The following is a 24905-nucleotide window of genomic DNA, read 5'->3' as shown; positions in this document are numbered from 1 at the left end:
ATCACCTGAAGTTTAGAAACTTTTTTTTCCCCTACAGTCAGATGGCTACATTAACTTAAACTGAGTTCACCAAGTACCAACAGTGAAGAGAATTATTTGCCTTCACTCTGCTTACATCTAAGGTCAGCCTTACTTTAGGACAATCTGGATTCCACAGTACTCCAACACACAGCTTACATCCTCGATGGTTTGTCTATAAAGTATTATATAAGGTGCTGTTTATTATGTTAATGGAAAAGGGTGTCAGTTCAGTTCAGTTCAGTCACTCAGTTGTGTCCAACTCTTTGCGACCCCATGAACCACAGCACGCCAGGCCTCCCTGTCCATCACCAACTCCCGGAGTTCACTCAAATTCATGTCCATCGAGTCAGTGACGCCATCCAGCCATCTCATTCTCTGTCGTCCCCTTCTCCTCCCGCCCCCAATCCCTCCCAGCATCAGAGTCTTTTCCACTGAGTCAAATCGTCGCATGAGATGGCCAAAGTATTGGAGTTTCAGCTTTAGCATCAGTCCTTCCAATGAACACCCAGAACTGATCTCCTTTAGAATGGACTGGTTGGATCTCCTTGCAGTCCAAGGGACTCTCAAGAGTCTTCTCCAACACCACACAGTTCAAAAGCATCAATTCTTCGGCGATCAGCCTTCTTCACAGTCCAACTCTCACATCCATACATGACCACTGGAAAAGTCATAGCCTTGACTAGACGGACCTTTGTTGGCAAAGTAGTGTCTCTGCTTTTTAATATACTATCTAGGTTGGTCATAACTTTCCTTCCAAGGAGTAAGCGTCTTTTAATTTCATGGCTGCAATCAGCATCCTCAGTGATTTTGGAGCCCAAAAAAATAAAGTCTGACACTGTTTCCACTGTTTCCCCATCTATTTCCCATGAAGTGATGGGACCACATCCCATGATCTTAGTTTTCTGAATGTTGAGCTTCAAGCCAATCTTTTCACTATCCTCTTTCACTTTCATCAAGAGGCTTTTGAGTTCCTCTTCACTTTCTGCCATAAGGGTGGTGTCATCTGCATATCTGAGGTTATTGATATTTCTCCTGGCAATCTTGATATTTCTCCTGGCAATCTTCCAGCCCAGCGGTCCTCATGATGTACTCTAAGCAAATTGCATAGCCCAGATTTTATCCTAATTTTCACAAAGTCCAGAGTTCAAATGAGTGAAATTGAACTATATTTTGAAATTTATAAAAATTGTTACATAAAAAAGCTAAAATATGAGTGTAAATCTTACTCCCTATTTAAAGGTGAGGTCAACAAAAGGTGGTTGAAACAAAAAGGGAATTTTTCTATCTCCAAGGCAGAAAATAAAGAACAAGCAGTGGGAGCTAAAAATCCAAAAGACAGGTGACGAAGTTCTGAATTGTAACTCCCAGGGTTTTAAGTGTTGAGATGAGTTTTCTTCATGGGAAACAAAAGGCAAATCAGTTAATGAGACTGAAGGTGAAGTGTTACGAATCTGCAGAGAACGCAAGCTGACAGCTTGATTGGCATATTGAAGGAGAGGAGGAGAACGAACGGAAAATTTATCAGACAAATTTACAGATGCCTTTTTAACCTCAGAAATGAACAGGGGTAGAGATGCAAAAATGTTTTCATCCTTAAATGGCCAGTAATTATGGGCCCTGATTGTCTGGATACAGGGAGGATTTATCTAACTGATATAAAATCTTATTGATGCACCTAAGGATGAGAATGAGACAAATTCATGGGGACAGAATATCCGTAAAGTGGAATTGAGAATTTATGTCTAATGCTTCTGAGGTATCCAGCAAGGACCAGGTATCTTGAGAAGCAACCTACCTGATTCTAGCAGAAACATAAATAATTGGACCCAAGGATCATAGAAGCCGGGGGTGGGGGGGGGTAGTTCTCGAGGATTTTGTCTTCCTTTCATTTTTCTTTTCCATTTGGAACCCTGAATTTTTGACCAAGCTAGCTTTCAACCATATTCCTGTTTGGTTTCATGGCTTGTTGCTTTTCCTCTGAAGTATTTAGCTAGACAGTACATCTGGTCAACTTTTCTACTTGGCCCCTTGACCATTCTAGTTGCCTCTGCCAAGGAGGCAGCCCTCAGAGTCTATTCACGGTTCTGGATTTGTTCCTGAGGGTTAGACTTCAAACATGAAGAGTATCAAATAGCTAATAAGATGTTTGGGGATACGCAAGTACCAGGGGCCTTCCAACTTCCATAGTGACTTGATAGCCATGAGGCCCTTGTTTATGGTTACAGCTGGGATTGGGGCCAGACCAGTTCAGTGCTCTTTTCCTTATGATTGTCCTCCATGGGCTACACACTGTAAGATATCTCCTTATCTACCAGTTGGTCACACACCTATTCTTTGCTGTATCTTAAGGCACTGTTGAACCTAGGTTGTTTGAAAGTGGGTGTATTAGGGTTCTCCAGAGAAATAGAATCAATCAAAGAACTGGTTCATATAACTATACAGGCTGAAAAGTCCCAAGTTTTGCAGTTGGCAAGCCAGGGACCCAAGAGGTCTGATGGTATAGTTCCAGTCCAAGTCTGAAGGCCTAAGAACCAGAAGAGTTGATAGTGTAAGTTTCACTCTGCAAGCAGAAAACCAATATCCTAACTCAAGTGGTCATGCAGGCAAAGTTCCCTCACACCCTGCCTTTTGGGCTATTCAAGTCTTCAACTAATTGGATGAGGCCCACACTCACTTGGGAGTGCAGTCTGCTTTAGTCTACAGATTCAAATATTAACCTCATCCAGAAACACCCTTACAGATAAACCCAGAACAATATTTGACCAAATGTCTGGCCACTTTGCGGTGGATTCAAGTTGCCATAAGTTAACCTGAATATCAGTAAGATTATTCAGTTCAGTCACTCAGTTGTGTCCAACTCTTTGCGACCCCATGAATCACAGCACGCTAGGTCTCCCTATCCATCACTCAAACTCATGTCCTTCGAGTCAGTGACGCCATCCAGCCATCTCATTCTCTGTCGTCCCCTTCTCCTCCCGCCCCCAATCCCTCCCAGCATCAGAGTCTTTTCCACTGAGTCAAATCGTCACATGAGGTGGCTAAAGTATTGGAGTTTCAGCTTTAGACTCAGTCCTTCCAATGAACACCCAGGATTGATCTCCTTTAGAATGGACTAGTTGGATCTCCTTGCAGTCCAGGGACTCTCAAGAGTCTTCTGCAGCACCACAGTTCAAAAGCATCAATTCTTCGGCAATCAGCCTTCTTCACAGTCCAACTCTCACATCCATACATGACCACGGGAAAAGTCATAGCCTTGACTAGATGGACCTTTGTTGGCAAAGTAGTGTCTCTGCTTTTTAATATACTATCAAGGTTGGTTATAACTTTCCTTCCAAGGAGTAAGAGTCTTTTAATTTCATGGCTGCAATCAGCATCTGCAGTGATTTTGGAGCCCCCCAAAATAAAGTCTGACACTGTCTCCACTGTTTCCCCATCTATTTCCCATGAAGTGATGGGACCAGATGCCATGATCTGCATTTTCTGAATGTTGAGCTTCAAGCCAACTTTTTCACTCTCCTCTTTCACTTTCATCAAGATGCTTTTGAGTTCCTCTTCACTTTTTGCCATAAGTGTAGTGTCATCTGCATATCTGAGGTTATTGATATTTCTCCCAGCAATCTTGATTCCAGCTTGTGCTTCTTCCAGCCCAGCGTTCCTCATGATGTACTCTGCATATAAGTTAAATAAGCAAGGTGACAATATACAACCTTGACGTACTCCTTTTCCTATTTGGAACCAGTCTGTTATTCCATTGGAGAAGGCAATGGCAAGCCACTCCAGTACTCTTGCCTAGAAAATCCCATGGATGAAGTAGCCTGGTAGGCTGCAGTCCATGGGATCGCTATGAGTTGGACATGGCTGAGCGACTTCACTTTCACTTTTCACTTTCACACATTGGAGAAGGAAATGGCAACCCACTCCAGTGTTCTTGCCTGGAGAATCGCAGGGACAGGGGAGCCTGGTAGGCTGCCGTCTATGGGGTCACACAGAGTCGGACACAACTGAAGTGACTTAGCAGCAGCAGCAGCTGTTGTTCCATATACAGTTCTGACTGTTGCTTCCTGACCTGCATACAGGTTTCTCAAGAGGCAGGTCAGGTAGTCTGGTATTCCCATCTCTTTCAGAATGTTCCACAGTTTATTGTGATCCACACAGTCAAAGGCTTTGGTATAGTCAATGAAGCAGAAATAGATGTTTTTCTGGAACTCTCTTGCTTTCTCCATGATCCAGCGGATGTTGGCAATTTGATCTCTGGTGCCTCTGCCTTTTCTAAAACCTGCTTGAACATCTGGAAGTTCACGGTTCATGTACCGCTGAAGCCTGGCTTGGAGAATTTTGAGCATGACTTTACTAGTGTGTGAGATGAGTGCAATTGTGCGGTAGTTTGAGCATTCTTTGGCATTGCCTTTCTTTGGGATTGGAATGAAAACTGACCTTTTCCAGTCCTGTGGCTACTGCTGAGTTTTCCAAATTTGCTGGCATATTGAGTGCAGCACTTTCCCAGCATCATCTTTCAGGATTTGAAATAGCTCAACTGGAATTCCATCACCTCCACTAGCTTTGTTTGTAGTGATGCTTTCTAGGCCCACTTGACTTCACATTCCAGGATGTCTGGCTCCAGGTGAGTGATCACGCCATCGTGATTATCTTGGCCGTGAAGATCTTTTTTGTACAGTTCTTCTGTGTATTCTTGCCACCTCTTCTTAATATCCTCTGCTTCTGTTAGGTCCATACCATTTCTGTCCTTTATCAAGCCCATCTTTGCATGAAATGTGGGATAGACATTTTGCTTGGTGAGTAGGGCTAGAAAGCCCTTTAGAATATTTGCTTAAAGCTCAACATTCAGAAAACTAAGATCATGGCATCTGGTCCCATCACTTCATGGCAAATAGATGGGGAAACAGTGGAAACAGTGGCTGACTTTATTTGGGGGGGCTCCAGAATCACTGTAGATGGTGACTGCAACCATGAAATTAAAAGATGCTTACTCCTTGGAAGAAAAGTTATGACCAACCTAGATAGCATGTTAAAAAGAGAGACGTTACTCTGTCAACAAAGGTCCATCTAGTCAAAGCTATGGTTTTTCCAGTAGTCATGTATGGATGTGAGAGTTGGACTATAAAGAAAGCTGAGCACTGAAGAATTGATGCTTTTGAACTGTGGTGTTGGGGAAGACTCTTGAGAGTCCCTTGGACTGCAAGGAGATCCAACCAGTCCATCCTAAAGGAGATCAGTCCTGAATATTCATGGGAAGAACTGATGCTGAAGCTGAAACTCCAATGCTTTGGTCACCTGACACAAAGAACTGACTCATTTGAAAAGACCCTGATGCTGGGAAAGATTGAAGGCAGGAGGAGAAGGGGACGACAGAGGATGAGATGGTTGGATGTCATCACCGACAGGATGGACATGAGTTTGGGTGAACTCTGGGAGTTGGTGATGGACAGGGAGGCCTGGCATGCTGCAGTCCATGGGGTGGCAAAGATTCAGACATGACTGAGTGACTGAACTGAACTGAAATGAAAGGATCCCAGACAGGATAATATTTTAAAAGTTCTGTTTCACTTAGCATTTAGCATCTGTTTCACATAGCATCCCGCTCTGTTTTTCTTAAACAACTATTAAAATCATTTTACTTTGCCCAAGGGGCACACTTCAGTGTGAGGGATTCACGTTCCTTGGAGTGTGCTGTGACTGGGGAAGACACACATCAAGTGAAATAATTACCACAGAAATATTTGCCCAAAGAAAGTAGAAGTGATAATAAAAATTGGGGTTAGTATAGCACAGCACAATTTATAAATTTCACATATATGTTCCTCAACCTTGGAAGGTAGAAAGGTATATAATTATTAACCATGGGTTATACATGGATGGATGAAAAGAAAAACAATAATACGAATTTATTTTTAGTAGTCCATGTAGACACTTAAATTTCAGTTTAACACAAACCCCAGTTGTATCCCTCCTGATCGTCACAGACAAATGTTTTCAATTTTGCATCCTATGTCTGAAACTACCAGGTTCTACCTTCACCAGGTGTGGCATCCAAAACAGGGACTTTGCACATGTACACACCTCCAGTCTTATAGAATTCAGATAATTTCCAGGTTAATGTTTATTTTGGATGAATGTTTTGATCATAGGAACATTTTGAAAGAAGGCCGCTCATCATTCAAATATGAATTCATTTCTCCACTTATCAAATATATACTGAGTGGATCATTGGTGTGCCCTGAAGGTTAAGAGTGAATCAGAAATGGTCCTGGCCTGCAAGAAGCTAAACACAAATCTTAAAACAGTAAACTACCTGGAAAGTACTTGGGGGGAGTTTGGATGCTATGAATTTAGCTCTTGCCAAGACAAGATGTGTTCTTGGTGGTGGTGATGGTTAGGGCAAAACGTTTTTTGTAGATTTGAGAGACCCTAATTCAATGATTTGAAACTTCTGCATCCTAAAAGATCACCAGGGAGCCTTATTTAAATGAGATGTCTGGGCTCCACCCCCAGATACAGTATCCTAATTTAATTTTCTCAAGTAGGGCCAGTGAATTTGAATTTTAAACAACCCCCATCACCCACCCTCCCAACCAGGGCATTCAAATAAGTGAGTTTAAGAAGAGACCCAGATAGCCCTCAAAATATTTTTCAACCAAGTAGCCTTTGCTTGGGGATCTTGCATGTCTAGTCATACTCTTTCTCTGGAACTTGATTCCAAGAAGAATTTGAGAATTAGTCCAAATACTTCGAGTTCTCACAGTGGGGGTGATCTTCATGAATGTGTCTCATTTGCAATGAACTTTGTTTTCTTAAAGCACGCACAGTTTGCCTTAATTATAGAGATGAAAGCTTTCTGACCTATATTCTTGTCTTAGTCTGTCCCTCTCTCTCACTTGATGGTGAGCTACCAAAGGCAAGGGGTTCACAGTCAACAATCTCCCCACTGCCCTGCCTTGCACATGAAGAAGTTTGCAAAAAATGCTCATTTGGTTGAATTAAATGGACAGGATTTTAAGAACTTGAAATGTGTATACATTTCTATTCCAAGAACCACTTGTAATTGCCTTGGGATGATTCTCCTCTACTGAGTAGAAAGCCCTAGTAAGAGTTCTGTTCACCCTCTAAAGAGGCATGGGGCAAATGTTGTTATAAAGGGCTGCTCCCTATGTTCCAAACTCTTCTGGCTTTTGTAAATGTCTTTGCATTAAATTCATGCAGAACTGATAAATTACTTAATGCTTTTTCTTCAAATATTTCCTCATAGAAAGCTTGGATCTAAACAGAAAATTTTCACTGAAATGATGAACCCATTGCAAAGTTTTTTAGTGAGGCTTCTGGGCAGGTTGCGTGTTATTACTTCTGAGCCTTTAAACATGAACACAAGCAACCACATCTGCAAAAAATGTCCATGTGCATCATTCCATGGTGTTACTCAAAAATTTAGAAGAAAATTAGTTAAATAAAAACACGCAACAATGAATGTGTCTGCTGGGAGAACTTCCTTGTGTTTTCCATTATCACAGCTAAACATTGTCAGACCCTTAACTTGAGTTTAATGTATTTAAGCAATAACCATCAAGGCACAGGGTACTTTCTGGGAATTAATGAGAAGCAAGAAGAGTTGGTGGAGCAAAGTCAGACCGAGAACTCTTAACCCCAGTTAACAATCAATTTCCTAGGAATTGCCTGGCACTGAGGTTGGTATTACTATTTATAAGCCCTTTACATATGAAGGAAAGAAATACATACATCCCCCCGCCATGCCTTCATTTCACAGAATGCTGTGGGAAAGCTGAGAGCTGAATCACACTGTTGCCGCTGCGTTAGGCCTTTTCTGCTAAATTAAAAGTAATTATCAAAATGAAGGCTTTGGTCAACAACCAAAGCCACATGTAAGTGCCCCCATACTACCCTCCTCTTGCTCATCCCCACCACCTGTAAATTAAAGGGAAGTAGTAATGACAGCACCTTCCTGGGACATTTTCTTAATGAAGTCCAGCACACATGCAGGAAAGTGCATGAATCTTAAGCTTACAGCTTGATACAATTTTTTGAGATGAACTCAATTGCATTATGAACCAGATCAAGGATGAGACCATTTCCAGAATCACTAAAGCCTTCCTCGTTCTCTCTCTCAGGCAGGATCCCAACAAAGGTAAGCATAATTCTGCCCTCAAATGCCATAGAATTGTCTTTCCTTTTCCTTGTCAGTCGCTCAGTCGTGTCCGACTCTTTGCTACCCCATGGACTGTAGCCTGCCAGGCTCCTCTGTCCATGGGATTCTCCAGGTCAGAATACTGGCATGGGTTGCCAGGCCCTTCTCCAGAGTGTCTTCCCAACCCAGGGATCAAACTCAGTCTCCCACATTGCAGGCTGATTCTTTACTATCTGAGCCACCAGGGAAGCCCTTTCATTTTCCTAAGTGTTATGTAAATGGAATCATACAGTGGGCACTCTTTTTGTGTCTATTTTTCCTCAGCATTGTTTGTGAGCCTCATATATGTTGTTGTATGCCACTCTTTTTCATTATTGCTTCAGAAAACTTTTTTTTCATTATAAGTGTTTAATATTAATGGAGACAGAAGGAATTGACTTCTGGCTTTTATTATTACTAAATTTTTTCTGTGTAATAATGATTGTTTTTTAACCTTAAATCTTTTTATTGAAGTACAATTGATTTACAATGTTTATTATAGATGTACAGCAAAGTGATTCAATTATATATATATATATATATATAGTCTTTTTCAAATTATTTTCCCATTTAGATTATTACAGAATATTGAGTAAGAGTTCCCTGTACTACACAGCAGGTCCTTGTTGGTTATCTATTTTATATATAGTAGTATATATATGTTACTCCCAAATTCCTAAATTATCCTTCCCCCCAGCTTTACCCTCTCATAACCATAGGTTTGTTTTCTCTTTGAGTCTCTTTCCATTCTGTAAATAAGTTCATTTCTATCTTTTTTTTATTTTATTCCAAATAGAAGTGATGTCATATGGTATTTGACTTTGTCTGAAGAGTAACTTTTAAATATGCTAAAGCTTAAAAAAAAAAAGAAGCAGAAAAAATGTTTTTCTTTTTCTGACCTGTGAGAAGCTTTGATGCCTCAAAGCATGAATGTCTAGATTCTGTTAGGATTGGGATGGTAACACATATCCAACGGCATTGTGTGTTTAGGACATAATAAACCTTACCCGTGGTAAGGCAACTGCTTCATAAGGCTGTTCCAAGGACAGGCACAAGAATTATATATAAAATTATACACAAGAATTGTGTATAAACAAGCATAAAATGTAAAACGTAGTTGAGACATCTTTCTTAACCTCTCTCCTCATTCCCCGTTGTGAAAGGAATTATCAAGTGAATATTACATGTTAGGTTCTTTAGCACTTTTGTTGCAGAAACCAGTACTCGAGAAACCAAGTACCACATTCAGACAGTTGGAGAGCTCAGGTTTATTAGCCAGCAGGCCCAGAGGAGTTAACACTCCAAGCTCTGAGCCCCAAACAAAGGGATTACAGAGTTTTTATAGACAAACTGTAGTGGGTAACACTAGCTGTTAATAACCTGGTTTAAACTAAAGGGTTTTGCACGTGCAGGAACAGTGGTCAAGATGGGGAGGGGGATGCCTGATCTGGACAGGCATGATTAAGCAAGTTTGTAGGGGCTGGGCGATTGCAAAGAGCAGGACAAGGGTGAGTGAGATAAACTCCAGTTTCTAGTATTGCAAGTCCCCACTTTCTGAGACTACATGACCTATGTGATCTAGACTTTGCAAGGGGCAAGCTGAGTTACAGAGGCATAAGAAGAAGGACGTTATGTAAAATTTTAACTTTTCCTCTTCACTTTGTCCTCACCACACTCCATGAATGTAGGTATTGCTTTCTCCAGTTCACAGTTGGAGAAATTGAGAAATGCAAGCTAATTTGCTCAAGGTCACAAAGGTAAGTGGTAGAGTTAGAACTTAGGATCTAACTCTGAAATTTAAGCCCTTTCATCATACCCATAGCCAGGTGAGAAAGGTGGGCCAGAGGGAGTCATTGACTATGGAGGGGAGAAGGATGACACAGGATTCAGCCGTAGGCTCCTGGGGGCACATCTGAGCCTTCAGTATCTGGACTTTTAAATGCCATTTTATTTTATAAAAAAAAAAAGTTTTGGCCATGCCACAGGGCTTTCAGGATCTTAGTTCCCCAACTGGGGTTGAAACTGGGCTTTGGAAGTGAAAGTTCCAAATCCTAACCCCTGGACTGCCAGGAAATTCCCTAAGTGACATTTTGATGAAACTTGGCTTTAGTCTGCATTCACCAGTGTGAGAGATGTCTTAAGCATCCTCTCAATACTCTTATAAATTGACACTTAACATTTATTGATAACTTAGTATGTTCCAGATACCATTTTCATGCCTTCCATGCATTAGCTCATTAAGTCCTTTTAAACACCTTATGAGAAAATACTCCAGATAACCCCATGTTACAGAAGAAAAAATTGAAGCATGAAGGAGTTAAGTAGCTTGCTTGAGGTCACACAGCTGGAAGTGAGGGGTCTGAATCTGAACCTAAGGATTCAAATCCCAGGTGGTTGAGATCCTTTAGCTTGTAAACTCTATGCCATACTGCCTCAAGTTAGGCTAGTGTACCTTTTGTAAGTAAATTTACCCTTGTCCTGTATTTTGACCTAGCCATTCAATTCAGATGCAAATTCCTAAAGGGCAGACTGTATTGTATTCCATATTATTGTTTTAAAACTTATGCTAAGTTCTGTATTTAGTGGGTGCTGAGTAAATATCAGCTGACTCACATATAAGAACATTTATTGAATCTCCAATAAGTTTTCATTTTGGTATTTCCCAGATGAAAAATTAGAAGATATTCTCCAAGCAGTTTTGTTTTTAAATTTTTGAATATAAAAAGTATTGGGTAGGATGATCAAATCACATTTGTTGGTCATTATTCTCATTATGTATTCAGTTCAGTTCAGTTCAGTTCAGTCGCTCAGTCGTGTCCGACTCTCCGCGACCCCATGAATCACAGCACGCCAGGCCTCCCTGTCCATCACCAACTCCTGGAGTTCACTCAAACTCTTGTCCACAAAGTCGGTGATGCCATCCAGCCATCTCATTCTCTGTCGTCGCCTTCTCCTCCCACCCCCAACCTTTCCTAGCATCAGTCTTTTCCAGTGAGTCAACTCGTCGCATGAGGTGGTCAAAGTATTGCAGTTTCAGCTTTAGCATTATGTATTACTGTGTAACAAATCACCCAAACTTAGTAACAGGAAGTCACAATCATCTTTCTATGCTCCCAGATTCTGTGTGACAAGAATTCAGGCAGGGAACCAGCAAGTGTGGCTTATCACACTGTCAAAAATTCTGATGCCTCAGCTACGAAGAATCAGATGACTGGAAGTGGCTTGAATGGCTAAGGATTGGAATCACCTAGAGCAGGAGTTCCCAACCCTCAGGCCATGGATGGGTACCTAGAAACAGGGCCACACAGCAGGAGGTGAGTGGTGGGCAAGCAAGTGAAGCTTCATCTTTATTTACAGTGGCTCCCCATTACTCTCCATCACCCCCAGATGGGACCTCCTAGTTGTAAGAAAACAAGCCCAGGGCTCCCACTGATTCTGCATTAGGGTGAGTTATGTAATTATTTCATTATATATCACAGTGTAATAATAATAGAAATAAAGTGCACAATAAATGTAACATGCTTGAGTCATCCTGAAACCTTCCCCCCAATCCTTGTCCATGGAAAAATTGTCTTCCACAAAGCTGGTCCCTGGTGCCAAAAAGGTCGAGAACCACTGATCTAGAGGCTTCTTCACTCACATGTCTGGTGTCTGGTCTGTGATGTCTTATAGACTGGGAATGATGACTTGAGCACCTACTCATGGTCCCTCCATGTGACTTGGGCTCCCTCACAGCCTGGTGTCTCAAAATAGTCTGACATCTCACATGGCAGCTCAGGGCTCCAAGTCAGAATGTTCTACCAGACAAGGTAAAAGCTACATCACTTTTTCTGATCTAGCCTCAGAAATCATATAGCACCAATTTTACTAGACTCTATTGGTTAAAGCAGTCACAAGCCTGCCAATGTTCAAAGGAAGGATTTGATCCCCACCTGTCGGTAGAAGTATCAAAGAATTTGTAACCATGTTTTAAAATCGCTACAGTTATACAGTCACTAATGACATTTAATGCAGAGTCTTCACTGTCCTAGTGATAAAAGAACAGACTCTATGGTTTCAATACCTTTAAACCATGAAGTTTTTGCACCTTACTTTATGTCCCTTGGTATGTTCCAGTGTCTCCTAGTTTATAGTCTATGGAAACTTGAATAGTATTTGTATTCTGCTGTTGTGTGAAAATTGTATAAATCTTAATTATATTGAATTGTTTCATAGTACTTTTCAGGTCTACTATATCCTTCTACTTTTCTGTCTATTCATTCTATTAATTTTTGAGTTTGATATTGAAATCCTCATTAAAAATCTTAATTTATCTACTTAAAAAAATGATGGTAACCTATAGTGGAACTATATGTAACTTTATTCTGTATTTTTCAAGTCTCCTGTAAATGTGTTATCATACTTTCATAATTTAAAAAATAAGAAAGGAAAAAAAATGTGCATTGTCTGAAGAAAGCCAAGACCAAGTTAGCTTCAATAGAGCAATGATGGAACTTGAAAGTGTTGAATTGGCATTGAAACTATATTACTCTGGTGTCCAACTAATTTTATTCTATAGTCTTGGGACATCTTGAATCTCCAGGGATGTCCCCTAATGAAGCACTCCTATTAATGCATGTAAGTTGCCTTTGCTCTTCCCCCCATTAAAGTAAGGGAACATTTCGGCTCCCAGCTTTTTCTTCCCTGCTTCCTCACTCCTTCCTGGGCGGTACTGTAACTTGAGATTTTCCTCTCACTTCTTCCCTGTCAAAGTCCTGTCCCGTGTGGGACATTATTGACTAGGAAGCTGTGATCCATTTGAGGAGATAAATGTGAAGCAGAGTAATCAATATCTAAGGTCACAACCCAGGTTGATAACCTCGCGGTGAATGGGGCTCCCAGTTATCTAGTAAACAGTTGCGCAGGGTATTTGTACTTGCTATCTAATAGATTTGTCATTTTGTAACCATCAGTCTTTCTGTATGTTTAGTTGTCCTAATCTAGAATCAAGTCATTCAGAGTTTCAGAGGGCACTCAGAGTTCATGTTTTGTTTCAATCAGTGTTTTTTACAGGTGAGGGCACTGAAGCCAGGGAGGTCGCTAGGGAGCCTTCTCCAAAGTCAAAGGCTATGAAGGAAAGGAGTACAGAACAGAACCCAGGTCTCTTTACTGCCAATCCAGGCTCTTTTCACCTCACTGCTTAAATCCGCACCACCTCTTCCTAGACCCACGCAGTGCCCCTCACACTTACTTAAAAGAGCCCTATCCACAGAGGCACCTGGGAGCCGAAAAGCTGAGAGCCTGCTCTCTTTCTGCTTTTCCCATTTTCCTTTCCTTCTCTAGATTGAGGATAGGACTCTGGTGTGTGTGTGTGTGTGTGCACGCTCCGTCGCATCTGAGGCTTTGCGACCGTATGGAGTGTAACCCTCCAGGCGCCTCTGTCCATGGGATTTCCCAGGCAAGGATACTGGAGTGGGTTGCCATTTCCTTCTCCAGAGGATCTTCCTGACCCAGAGATAGAACCCACACCTCTTGCATCTCCTGCACTGGCAGGCTGATTCTTTACCATTTGTGCCGCTTTTGATAGGGAGATTGAATGGTTTGTAAGAAACTGGAAGGGCTTTTGATCTTTAGGTGGTATTTTTCTGGGATTTTAACAGAGTGTGTTGGACCATTTTGCATGGAGGCAAGTTTTAAGACTGGGGATTACCTTCTGTTTAGGAGATGTCTTTAGTTCCAAAGAGCTGAGGCTACTAGGACAAGGTTCAGGGGAAAGGAAGGGTTTGTGTGAGACTCTAAGGTAAAAGGAAAATATATAGAAACCTCGCATATTCCAAATTTTTCCAAGGCAGTATTGATTTTTATTTTTGGTCAATTATTTAGCCTTATGTTAAGATGGAGGGTTTTCTATATAAACTAGGAATAGAAGGAATCTTCTGCAACCCAATAAAGAATATCTATGAGATATCTACAGTGAAGATTATGCTTAATGGTGGAATACTAAGCACTTTCCTCCTAAGATCAGGAACAAGGGAAAGATATCTGCTCTCATTAATTTGATTCAGTGCTGTTTAGAGTCCTTGCCAGGGCTTTCCTGGTGGTTGAGTGAATAAGGCTCTAAACTTCAACTGCAGGGGACATTGGTTTGATCCCTGATGCATCCCTGATCTGGGAACTAAGATCCAGCATACCTCATGGCCAAAAAAAAAAAAAATACTCACTAAAATATTTGAGACTTCTCTGGCCAGTGGTCATGACTCTGCATTTCCAATGCAGGGAGTGCAGGCTCAATCCCTGGTCAGGGAACTAAGTTCGCGCCTGCCACCAGGCATGACCAAACTAATAATAATAATAATAAATGAAGAGTCCTAGCCAGTGAAATTAGGCAAGAAAAAAGACACGAAAATTGGGAAGAAAAAGTAAAGCTACCATTATTTATAGATGTTCAGTTCAGTTCAGTCACTCAGTTGTGTCTGACTTTTTGCAGCCCCATGTATTGCAGCATGCCAGGCCTCCCTGTCCATCACCAACTCCAGGAGCTTACTCAAATTCATGTCCATCCAATAGGTGATGCCATCCAACCATCTCATCACCATCTCATCCTCTGTCGTCCCCTTCTCCTCCTGCCTTCAATCATTCCCAGCATCAGGGTCTTTTCAAATGAGTCAGTTATTTGCATCAGGTGGCCAAAGTATTGGAGATTCAGCTTCAACATCAGTGCTTCCAATGAATATTCAGGACTGATTTCCTTTAGGATGAACTGGTTGGATCTCCTTGCTGTCCAAGAGACTCTCAAGAGTCTTATTCAACACCACAATTCAAAATCATCAATTCTTCAGCGCTCAGCTTTCTTTATAGTCCAACTCTCACATCCATACATGACTACTGGAAAAATCATAGCTTTGACTAGATGGACCTTTGTTGGCAAAGTAATGTCTCTGCTTTTCAATATGCTGTCTCGGTTGGTCATAACTTTTCTGCCAAGGAGCAAGCATCTTTTAATTTCATAGCTTCAGTCAACATCTGCAGTGATTTTGGAGCCCAAACAAAGTTTCTCACTGTTTCCCCATCTATTTGCCATGAAGTGATGAGACCAGATGCCATGGTCTTAGTTTTTTGCATGTTGAGTTTTTAAGCCAACCTTTTCACTCTCCTCTTTCACTTTCATCAAGAGGCTTTTGAGTTCCTCTTCACTTTCTGCCATAAGGGTGGTGTCATCTGCATATCTAAGGTTATTGATATTTCTCCCTGCAATCTTGATTCCAGCTTGTGCTTCCTCCAGCCTAGCATTTCTCATGATGTACTCTGCATATAACTTAAATAAGCAGGGTGACAATATACAGCCTTGACATGCTCCTTTTCCTATTTGGAACCAGTCTGTTGTTCCATGTCCAGTTCAAACTGTTGCTTCTTGACCTGCATACAAATTTCTCAGGAGGCAGATCAGTTGTTCTGGTATTCCCATCTTTTTCAGAAATTTCCAGTTTATTGTGATCCACACAGTCAAAGGCTTTGGCATAGTCAATAAAGCAGAAATAGATGTTTTTCTGGGACTCTCTTGATTTTTCGATGATCCAACAGATGTTGGCAATTTGATCTCTGGTTCCTGTGCCTTTTCTAAATCCAGCTTGAACATCTGGAAGTTCACGGTTCGTGTACTGTTGAAGCCTGGCTTGGAAAATTTGGGGCATTACTTTGCTAGAGTGTGGTAGCAAATTACTTTGCAACTGTGTTGTAGTTTGAACATTTTTTGGCATTACCTTTCTTTGGGATTGGAATGAAAACTGACCTTTTCCAGTCCTGTGGCCACTGCTGGCATATTGAGTGCAGCACTTTCACAGCATCATATTTTAAGATGACTTATAAATGATAATTGTTTATACAGAAAACTAAAGAATCTACAAAAAGACTAGTAGAATATGTGAGTCTAGCATGATATAAGGTCAATATACAAAAATAAATTGTACTTGCCTGGAGAATCCCAAGGACAGAGGAACCTGTCAGGAACATGTCCATAAGTTTGGACATGACTGAAGCAACTTAGCATGCATGCATGCACACAGTACTTACAATAGACAATTGGAAAATGAAATCAAATCAGTGTAATAACCTCAGATACCATTATATACTTCGGAATAATTCTAAGTCTGTGGATGATTGTAGTACCTCCCAATTTAGTATGCTATGAATTTCAGCAATTTCACTAAAAAGTAGTTGCTCCAACCCAGTTCCTATCTACTCCATGCTTCCAGTAGCACTTTTGCTATCAGATGCCTTCAATTAATCACACAATTTGCATCTTGCATTGTATAAAGTTGAATGAAATATATTAAGCAATAATGTATTTTATTTTATTGTACATTTAAAACTATATTTTGACATTTAAAGTAATCATTTAAAAACTGTAGCATTTGGGGAAATGAAGTTTATAAAATTGTACGTTAGCTGAAACGTGGGCACTGGAAGCAGTTATTTCTACCAGTTTTGATGGCTAAGTGACTTAAATGAAGCTAAAGAATAAATAAATAATATTAAAATGAGTTTTATATGTCCAAACAAATATAGAAGTAAAAGAAATTATGCTATTAGGGAGTTGAACTGAAAGTAAGAACATTGTAGGAAATTAGAAATGAGACCATGTTTTCCTGGAAGGTGACAGTAACTTGTGCTTCACAAAAGCTTGAACAAGTATGATGTAGGGTGAAATGGACTTTTCCAGAATCCATAAAAAAGTCTTTTTTATAAAATTTTTTATAAGAGTATAGTTGATTTACAATTTGTGTGAGTTTCAGATGTACAGTAAAGTGACTCAGTTATACATATATGTATCTGTTCTTTTTCATATTCTTTTTCTATATAGGTTATTACAGAATATTGAGTAGAGTTCCCTGTGCTATGCATTAGGTCCTGCTTTGGTTATCTATTTTACCTACAGTAGTGTGTATATGTTAATTCCAGTCTCTTAATTTATCACTTCACCTACACATTTCCCCTTTGGTAACCATAAATTTGATTTCAAGATCTGTGAATCTGTTTTGTATTAATAAATAAGTTCATTTGTATCATTTATTCAGAAAAAAAGAGTCTGAAAGAAATTTGCCTAAACTGAAAAATTGTATCACTAAATAAAAAAATGAGTCTCCTAATTTTTGTGTGGCTGCAACAAAGACCTGGGTCTAGTTTAAAATCATTTGAAATCACACATTCCTAAAAATCCAGAAACACTTTACGAACTTAATCAGACCATATTGTGAGGAAACAGGCACCCTGAGTGAATTCATGAATTAAACTTTTGGCTTCCTTTTAGTTTTGAATTCAGAAGCTCTGTCCTCTCCCCTCAGCACTCACCAGGACAAAAGGAACTTAGAACAAAATTTACATATCTGTAGGTGGGGAGAGAGAATTTTCTACCCTCAGGAACTATCAGTTTAATAAGCACACAATACCTGTAAGTTTGACCTAGTTATAGCAATATGCTCTAATTGAAATTTCCTTTGAAAGACAGTCAGATTTTTAAGAGGAAATGGATAATAAAAATCTATGTAAGAAATGTCCCTTTTTGAAATCCACTCTGAATAATTTAGGAATAAAGAGAAGTGATATCCTCAACTTACTCAAAAATGGTTCAAAAAAATTACATATGCACATGCACAGAGATGACAAGAAAACAAATGGGGCAAAGTAGAAACTGTTTATGAATCTGAGTGAAGGGTATATAAGAGATCTTTAAATTTGAAATTATATAAAAATAAAAAATTTTCCTCATGTCTAAATCACATAACTTTCACAGTCACTGATGTAAGCTACCTATAAAAATCACGTTTTAGTGTTTTTTTTAACCTGAACTGGAACTCTACATATGCTATTTCAAGCGGCTTTTCTAATATAGAACCACCACTTATTATATCTTCACAAAGAACTCATTATACTAACTGAAGCTCAAGCAAAGTTCATCTCTTTAATTAAGCAAAGTTGAAAAACTACTTTATCAGAAATAATTTTGGAATTTTCCTGTCGATATGGCCAAATATCCCCAGGAAAATAATTGCTTTCTTTAAACTAGAAAGGAATGAGAAGAATGGATGGAAACAAGTAATCTTGTTGTCCATTAACACAAGTAGTATGTGTTGCTACAGGATGAATCTTCAATTTTATAAATATTTGAAAGCTAATAAGATAGAAAAGGATGGTCTAAGAAGGATCACAGTGAAGGCTGAAAGATAAGAGCATATGTAAATAACCCAAACCTGAAGGTACTTAAATCTGGATTTCTTGTTATGTGAGATAAATGTCCTTACTGCTTAAAAAATTATGGAAATAATAATAATTAATAATGATGATGATGATTATGACAATGTCATCATTGCTGAAGTCAGCCCTGACTCTTATATTCCAGATTGGAGAGTAGAAACTATTTTTCCCATTTGGTCTAATGAAGGAAGTAGCATTCAAAATAATTCTTGTATAAAAATGGCCAAACACAGGGTGAAAGGAGAACTATGTCCAAAACTGGTGAGAAAATGAGCCCAAAGATTGGCATAATGTCTTTCAAAAAAAAAAAGCAGAGGAAAATTGCCCATAATTTGTTTGAACTGGAATCTTAGATTCAGTGCAGCTTCATTTCTTTCTTTGATGAAGTGCATTTACTCCTGCTGGTATTAACCCTAAAAGATACAAGCATTTATCAAACTACAATTTCACAAAGTGAAAAAGAACATAAGGATAGTCCTGTTTCTCAGTGAAAACTGTGTGGTTTCCTGTGATCTGGCCTCAAGTGTCATATGTCAGCATTTCCACACTATTGGTTCCAAAAGGAATCCAGATTCAAGGGCAGGGCACATAAGCCCCACCTTTTCAAGGGAAATCAAAGAATTGTTGTTGTTGTTCAGTTGCTAAGTCGTGTCTGACTCTGCAACCCCGTGGACTGCAGCACACCAGGCTTCCCTGTCCTTCACTATATCCCGGAGTTTGCTCAAACTCATGTCCATTAAGTCATGCTCTGTTGCCCCCTTCTCCTTCTGCCCTCAGTCTTTTGCAGCATCAGGATCTTTTCCAATGAGTAGGCACTTTGCATCAGATGGTCAAAGTACTGGAGTTTCAGAATTAGTGACCATTTTTCATAGTGACCACATTGCAAGATTGACACTTGTGCCTCAGTGCTTCCTTCAGGCATCCTGTTTCTGTTGTCTCCATTCACCCAGCTTTCTACAAAAGTGAGTTCACTGTCACTTCCGATGGACATCCCTCAGTCAGCCATTGTACTAGTTTCAAACTTAGTGGCTTAAAACAATACAAATTTTCTTTTTATAATTCTGGAGCTCAGAAGTCTGCTTCCCTCTTATAAGAACCCTCCTGATCATGCTGAACCCACCTGGGATAATCCAGGATAATCTCCCTGTCTCAAGATCCTTAATTTATTTGCATCTACAAAGTCCATATTGCCATGTAAAGTAATGCATTCACACGTTCTGGAATGTGGGCATCTTTAGAGGATTGTTACACTGACTACCACCGTGTTTCCGGAAGCAATGGACCACTTACCTTAATAACTGTGTGATTATCGTCTACTGTTTCAGAATGTGGATCTTATGATTTGTTGGCCAAAGAGAGACTTAAAAGAAACCAGATGTAGTATTTATTTATTTTAGCTTCTGAAATTTGTTATTAAAAGTTGGATGTTATTATCTATCCTATGACTATCAGCTTAACCTTGCCTTTAGAGTAGCTTGACACAACTTCTAATTGTCAGGCTTTTGTGAAAGATTTCGGATCTGATTTTCTAATTCTTCACAGCAAAGTTCTCTGACAATTGTCCTTTCAAGACTCTATCCTAGTACTTGACATAGAGTAAATTTTCAAATAATATGTGTTGAATAAATTGAGTCTCTATATTGCTGATGAAAATATTGGGTGTGAATTCTCTGTTTATCAGGTGGTGCCTTTAAGTTGTGGGCTTCCCTGGTGGTTCAGATGGTAAAGCATCTGCCTGCAATGTAAGAGACCCGGGTTCGATCCCTGGGTCAGGAAGATCCCCTGGAGGAAGAAATGGCAACCCACTCCAGTACTCTTGCCTGGGAAGTTCCATGGACAGAGGAGCCTGGTAGGCTACAGTCCATGGGGTCGCAACGAGTCAGACACGACTGAGCAACTTCACTTTTAAGTTGCAAATAATAATCAATAAGGGGCTTCCCTGATGGTTCAGTAGTAAAGGATCTGCCTGCTCATGCAGGAGACTCAGGTTCGATCCCTGGGTCTGGAAGATCCCCTAGAGAAGGAAATGGCAACCCACTCCAGTATTCTTGCCTTGGAAATCCCATGGACAGAGAATCATGGTGGGCTACAGTCCATGGGGTCGCAAAAAAGTCAGGCATGATTTAGTGACTAAACAACAGCAATAAATAATCCATAAAGTGTTTTCTTGGTGGAGGGTTTGCTCTCTGACCACAGTCACTTGGTTAGTGAAGTTGTTGGATGGTATTATGCTGGCATCTGTAAAAAGAGATTTCTAGACAACTGGCAGCGACCTGACACTGACCTCCTTCTGAATTAAGACTTTTTATAGCTCTCCGGGCAAGATGGCGCGGGGGGGCGGCGGGGAGCGAGGCTGGTGTGACTTTAGGGCAGCCGCACCTTTCTCGGCAAGATCTCGCCACTTTGGATGTTTCCAAGTTGACGCCACTTTCACATGAAGTTATCAGCAGACAAGCCACAATTAATATAGGTACAATTGGTCATGTAGCTCATGGGAAATCTACAGTTGTAAAAGCTATTTCTGGAGTCCACACTGTCCGTTTCAAAACTGAACTGGAAAGAAATATTGCAATCAAACTTGGCTATGCCAATGCTAAGATTTATAAACTTGATGACCCGAGTTGTCCTCGGCCAGAATGTTATAGATCCTGTGGAAGTAGCACACCCGATGAGTTTCCTACAGACATCCAGGGACCAAAGGGAACTTCAAATTAGTCAGGTATGTTTCCTTTGTTGACTGTCCTGGCCATGATATTCTGATGGCTACTATGCTGAACGGTGCCGCAGTGATGGATGCCGCTCTTCTGTTGATAGCTGGTAACGAGTCTTGTCCTCAGCCTCAGACATCTGAACACTTGGCTGCTATAGAAATCATGAAACTGAACCATATTTTGATTCTACAAAATAAAATTGATTTGGTAAAAGAAAGCCAGACTAAAGAACAGTATGAACAGATCCTTGCATTTGTTCAAGGTACAGTAGCAGAAGGCGCTCCTATTATCCCAATTTCTGCTCAGCTAAAATACAATATTGAAGTTGCCTGTGAGTACATAGTAAAAAAAATTCCAGTACCCCCAAGAGACTTTACTTCAGAACCCAGGCTTATTGTTATTAAATCCTTTGATGTCAACAAACCTGGCTGTGAAGTTGATGACCTTAAGGGTGGTGTAGCTGGTGGTAGTATTCTAAAAGGAGTATTAAAGGTGGGCTAGGAGATAGAAGTCAGACCTGCTATTGTTTCCAAAGACAGTGAAGGAAAACTCATGTGTAAACCTATCTTTTCCAAAATTGTATCGCTTTTCGCAGAGCATAATGATCTTCAGTATCCTGCCCCAGGAGGTCTTATTGGAGTTGGAACAAAAATTGACCCCACTTTGTGCCGGGCTGACAGAATGGTGGGGCAAGTACTTGGTGCAGTTGGAACTTTACCTGAGATCTTCACAGAATTGGAAATTTCCTCCTTCCTGCTTAGGAGGCTTCTAGGTGTTCTCACTGAAGGAGACAAGAAAGTAGCGAAAGTACAGAAGCTGTCTAAGACTGAAGTGCTTATGGTGAATATAGGATCCCTGTCGACAGGAGGAAGAGTTAGTGCAGTCAAGGCTGATTTGGGTAAAATTGTCTTGACTAATCCTGTGTGCACAGAAGTAGGAGAAAAAATTGCACTTAGCCGAAGAGTTGAGAAACACTGGCGTTTAATTGGTTGGGGTCAAATAAGAAGAGGAGTGACAATCAAGCCGACAGTAGATGATGACTGAAGAATTAAATAACAGATTTGAATGAAGTTGGAATTTCTCTTAACAATCTAGGGGTATATTTTCAGAACAATAGTGGGAAAGTAATTTCACAGCTCATTACCTTAGTAGTAGCTGTAAGGTTATTCTCATTTTTTGGTGATGAAAATTTAACCTCTAGTACTGAAATAGAGCCCACAATAAATGTAGAAATTAGCATCATGTTGGATTGAATCGACATTTTACCAGAAATTAATCATTCCCAAATAATGTCTAATTAATACATCAGTGCAGATTTGAAAGGAAACTGTTTGCTACAACCAGACTTTGCTGTAGTAGACATGCCACTGAACCTGTTTGAAATAAAATCTTTGTTCTTATTTTTCATGATTCATCTTTGAGTAGCTCTAGGTTTGAAGGATTGTTGTAGCAGTAAGATTTGACAAATTCTCAAAGACCAACTTCCCTTTCCCCATATTTTATGTTGCTTTATTTTTTAAAATTTTGAGTGAAAATAGATTCAAATAAAATTATCCTTTCAGGCATGAGGGCTTGTTTCCATGGGAAAAAAAAAAAAAACTTTTTATACTTCTGTATTGACTTCCCTTGTGACTCAGCTGGTAAAGAATCTGCCTGCAATGCGGGAGTCCTGGATTCGATCCCTGGGTTGGGAAGATCTCCAGGATAAGGGAAAGGCTGCCCACTCCAGTATTCTGACCTGGAGAATTGCAAAGAGTCGGACACGACTGAGCAACTTACATTTTCACTTTCACTTCTGTATCACAAATGATAAAACCCACTACATATCAAAGGACTTTTCCCAATAGTGTGTTTATTAAAGGAAAGGAGGTATAAATATCTCATTTAATTACACCTAAGAGATATTTACCTTCAATTTCTCTTCACTAAAACCGTTGGCTAGGTCTGGCTAAAGTAAATGCCCTTTTTCTGATTTTACATCTTCATCTTCTTTCCATTGACTGAACATAGTGGTCAATTCCTGTCTTGATCAATGCTGAGTCATATTGCACTACTCACTTTTTCATATGAGAAGTAATAGGTGAATTACAGGAAATTTTCATTTTTTATCTGCTGTTACTCAGTTATGAATTCATATCATAATGTCTATGTCACTGATGGTTTTATAGCTCTTTCCACTTGCTAGTAAGGAGATAACATGCAAAAATGGAAACAAAAATAGATGGCTCCACATTAATTTTCCCTTTGGAAAAAGTATACCCATTCTCTGCCTGGGCAGAAGGGTTTCATACATCAATTTAATATTTAGCAGAAACAAACAAATATCTTTCAGGCTGAGTTCTTTCTGATAAATGACCCCTTCAAAGCTAGAAATCCCCATAATTTTTATGTACATGCCCTATCTCAAAGTCCTCATCTTATGTTGGTCTCTGAGTGGTTATAAATGCTACTTTTCCTTGAACATTGGATTTCCAACAGGTCAGGCAATTGGTCATGCCCAGTGGGTTTCCACAGGGTTGAAGCAACAGTGGGAAATTTCTCATTGGAAATTTCTGAAGATGCAAAAATGGAAGTTATTAACAGAAAGCCAAGAACCTTCTAGAAAACTAAGGGTCTAAGAAATTGGAATGGACTTCCCCTGTGGCTCAGAGATAAAGAACACACCTGCCCAAGCAGGAGATGTAAGAGACATGGGTTTGATCCCTGGGTCAGGAAAATCCCCTGGAGGAAGGCATGGCAAACCACTCCAGTATTCTTGCTTGGAGAATCCCATGGACAGAGGAGCCTGGTGGGTTACAGTTCATAGTGTCGCAGTGTCAGTCATGACTGAAGCAACTGAGCATGCAAGTACGCAAGAAACTGGAAGAATCCAAAGGAGTCTTGAATGTCAAAGCTAGAAGTAGGTATAAGTACAGAGACAAGAATCTAAGAAAGAGGAAGATGGGAAGAAATGGAAATGGGTGGGAAAGAGTAAATTGAGAGTATTCTGGAGCAAAGACTTAGAACAGGAGTCACTGTCCATAGTTCACTTCTACATGCTGTCAAGAGTCATGCATGGGGTGGAGTTTGAAGAGTTGTTCAGTATTCAGGTTATTCCCCATTTGCCCTTCCATATCCATTCTCCAGCTTCCTTTGCCCTGGTGAGCACCCCTTTAGATTACATCATCTAGGTTCCTTTACTGTACAGTTTCCAGTTGGGTTTGACCAGTGGAAGGCCCCAAGAAGAGATCTGAGAGCAGGAGAGAGAGATCAATGTTTATTGGTCCCAAGTCCCATCCTACTGCGCTGCAGACTGGCAGCAGCTGAGTACTACTGGAGCTTTGGCTCCTGCCTAGTTGGCTCTTTCCAACTACCACAGGTATCAGTGAAAGTGAAGGTGTTAGTTGCTCAGTCGAACCTGACTCTTTGTGACCCCATGGACTGTAGCCTGCCAGGCTCCTCTGTCCATGGAATTTTCCAGGCAAGAATACTGGAATGGGGAGCCATTCCTTCACCAGGGGATCTTCCTGACCCAGGGATTGAACCCTGGTCTCCTGCATTGCAAGCAGATTCTTTACCCTCTGAGCCATAGGGCAAGTCCTACAATTTCTCTCTGTCATTTGTCCTTTCAGCCCTAAGGATAATATTGTGGCTTTCCACCTTTACTAGCTCCAAGGTGCTTCGCCATCCATTTTCAGTTCTCATTTCCCTGCTGTCACCTCTGTAAACATTCCCTTCTTCAAAATTCCATTTGTGTGTGCCTTCTGTTT

General features: G+C 40.3%; 1 pseudogene; it reads left to right on the top strand.

Moving 5' to 3' along the window:
• The first annotated feature begins 9672 nt into the window (after positions 1 to 9672).
• LOC129564381 (eukaryotic translation initiation factor 2 subunit 3 pseudogene) lies at positions 9673 to 22438 on the top strand (annotated as a pseudogene).
• The last annotated feature ends 2467 nt before the right edge of the window (positions 22439 to 24905 follow it).

The sequence above is a fragment of the Moschus berezovskii genome, chromosome X, assembly GCF_049115385.1.
Source record: "Moschus berezovskii isolate FMDL1 chromosome X, NW_MosBer_1.0, whole genome shotgun sequence".
NCBI classification, from domain to species: domain Eukaryota; kingdom Metazoa; phylum Chordata; class Mammalia; order Artiodactyla; family Moschidae; genus Moschus; species Moschus berezovskii.
Note: the sequence above shows the minus strand (reverse complement) of the source record. Positions and strands in the feature narration are given on the sequence as shown.